We start from the raw sequence: 3,244 nt of genomic DNA on the forward strand, positions 1-3,244 counted from the left end.
CCATGTGCTCTCAAGTGGCGCCCTCCCGAATGATACGGCCTAACAGTTTCAATTTTGGGTAGGAGTGTAGTTTGGCTTCGCCATGACAAATCAAATAAGAGCCTGGAGAAAAAGCTGGCGTTACATGTATATAATTTTGCGTTTTGTGTTGTTCGCTTTGTCGTACTCAGGATTGCTGGCTACCTATGGTCGCAGGTGCGCTGATTAGGGGAGGCCTGTGTTACCGTGTTGAGGCTGACATATCCTGCACACGCATATCGGATATATTTGGGTTGCCCGCCTATCCGCCTTTCCCTGGGCAGAACACACACTGCTATCGCAGGTAGCGAGTTTAGGTTTTCTTATTTGCATTGAATCTTATCCCCGAATCTCCGAAGTTCCAATCGATTTTTGGTCTCCCGAGAAAGCAGACCCCGTGCACGTTTGGCTAGATCTGATGACCATCGGATCAGACAGCACCGCCCAGTCGCAGGATGCACCCATCCAGTGGATCGTGTCCATTCAGAAGGAAGCGCGAATGAACTTGAATAGTTTCAATCGAGCGCCAGTTCGCTACTAATGATAGTAGCCAGAAAATCCCAGATGAGCCTTCAGACCCACACATACACACAATGAGCATGCGTTTAACCTCGGGTTCATCATGTGTGAGAGATGTTGGTATCTGAACACAGTACACAATTTCGATCACATTTTTCGTTGCTCATCTCCAGCGCCGCGGAACCGCTTCAACAGGGGCGACTGGCCCCACTGCAAAACACAAAACATACAACACCAGGGATTCGCCGGTGGTCACCCACCCGACTACTAGTCTAGCCCTCACTGATTTATCGATGGGAGAGCGGACGGGATCCCGAGTTTTCCAGTAGGTATGGTCGTATGTGCCTGGAGAGGTTTGGTCTGTGGTTCATGTCCGGTGTGTGGCAATGTCACGGCGGTGATGTTGTCATGCTAGTATACAGTCAAACATCGGGAACGAAAGACTGCCTTGCAGCCCAGGGAATTTTTATGGTCATGTCTATCCATTCAATACGAAGAGGCTCGCAGGCGAAGGTATGTAGTGGTATGTTGGGAAACCAAGGCCTGCTTCACGACTCGAATACCCCAGAGGAGGTCGTCTTGCTCCGGCTCTTCTTTTGTGTGCCCACATTGGTCGTTTACAGTTAGACAGGAAATGTCGACTGGATTGAGAGACTTTCGTATGCTGAAATGAACGCAGAGTGCATTTGTTTTCCATGTTGGACCCAACCAAAACCATGATTGGCACAGCGATGAACGTCACATGAAATGTATTGTCTCAATGGCCTGCAACCACCAATGTCTCAACGACGAGGAGCTGCCGGCTATAACGTGCAATGTAGAGCTGGCCCCAGTCTCCAGGTTGGAGACTGAGCGTTTGTGTACTGGAAAGGCGACAATTTACATATGCCGACAGCCCACGACTCGAACCGGTGTTGATCATGTATACGAAGGGGCAGCTCCAACGACCATGTACCGCTCACTTTCGTGAATATGCACGACTGTTGGTCCCCGTCCTTGCTGTCTTACTCTCAAGCACGTTGAGCTTTTGTGTAAGATCAGCCGACATCCGACATGTCAGACGTCTCAGCCCTACGAGTTGGCTACGGACAGGCGACCTGATGGACACGGACGGGCCGTCATTGAGATGTTGCCACAGAAAGCACATTGACCGCCGTCAATTAAACTTGTCGACTTGACACCTCGAACAAAAAAAGAACAAATTCCCAGGTCAAATGTTCAGGAAGAAAAAAACGAAAGGTGGCGTCTTGCAGCCAGGATGAACACCATCCACGAGCTCGCTTCATGGACCCATGAAGTCGAGTGTTTGTTGACAAAACATCCATTTCCGGCTGACAAACCCCGCAGCAACACTGGTACGCCAAGACGGACTGCGGTCGGCACCATGTAGTCTGAGGCCGCAAACGGACGCACCAAGAGAAGGCACGGCGATTTCGCCTGACTTTCCTTTGTTGGCCCCCGGCGCTGGACCCGATCCCTCCTTCTGCTCCCTTGCTAGGGGTCACGACGGCGGGGGGCAACGACCTGCGGTCCGAGAAGATGTGCTGGTGAAACAGGCGGCTCCCCCCCCCACCGCATGTCTCACACGGGACCGCGGCCGGTAAGGCGAACGGCAAGAAAGAAGCAGCGGGCCCCCCGGAAATTACGGCGAGACAGAGGAAACCCTGAACCGAGTTCTGTCTCTTTTCTTTTCAGGTCCTGATGCTCAGCGTACTGGTGCTAAGGGAGCAAAAGAAAAAGGTGGCAGGGGCTCATTGTGCAATCGATGGTCAACCACCCTCCTCGGGACTTCATTGGCTAGATCCCCTAGGCGGAGGGGGCCAGAAGCCCAAGCTTCAGGAAAGGCCGGCTGCTGGCCAAGGAACGGAGGTGTGTGGTGTGTGCGAGTGAGTGGGCGAGGGATTTCCAAGATCTGGTCGCGCCTTGTGGCTGGAGATGGTGGTGGTCGAGATAGATCGGTCGATTCAAAACTCGTATCCGCAGAACAACGTCCGGTGTGCAGAGTGCATGACGCAAAGTGACGGTAACCAGGCGACGATGGGCTGCGGGAGGGCCAACATGGTGTGGGATCAGTCAGCGTACACGATTCTTGGGTAGGTGGGCAGTGGTAGCGGGGTCAGCGAGAGAGGAGTCGTAGTTGGTGGTGTCAGTGGATGAGTGGTGAGGGCTGAGGGCTGAGGGCTGAGGGGCCAGAGTCAACAGAGCCTCTTCGATCGACTGGATGGATGATGTCTTGGAGAGAGGGGAAGTCTCCCGAGGCGACCTATGTGGTCCTCCCAACCCCAACGAGCGGCCTCGTGTAGATCGAGGCGCGAACTGGGATGAGGCCGGTGCGGCGGATGGTGGGTCTCGGCAGAGGAGCTAAGCGATCACGACGAGAGCGACAGGGGCCGTGAGTCGACGCCTGGTGGTGGTGCCGCTTTTATAAAGAGCTGTCTTTGATCGAGCTATAGTTGACGAGAACTCAAAAACCAAAGCCATGAAGCATCCACCCTCCAGCCCATGGCAATAAGCATGCCCTAAAGCAGCAACGAATACTGGCCGAGCGTGTGGAGTGGCTGGTGCAAAAATAAAGCGGGTGGGAGGGCGCTAAAATCGGTGGCTAGTCTAGCGTGTCAAGTCCCAAGCGGACAGCAAGAGGCCATGGTCCATCCCTGCGCCCGCCCAACGCGCGCCGCCACCCCCCCAACAATCGCTGTCGTCGAAT

This window comes from Verticillium alfalfae, genomic scaffold, assembly GCF_000150825.1.
Source record: "Verticillium alfalfae VaMs.102 supercont1.13 genomic scaffold, whole genome shotgun sequence".
NCBI lineage: Eukaryota > Fungi > Ascomycota > Sordariomycetes > Glomerellales > Plectosphaerellaceae > Verticillium > Verticillium alfalfae.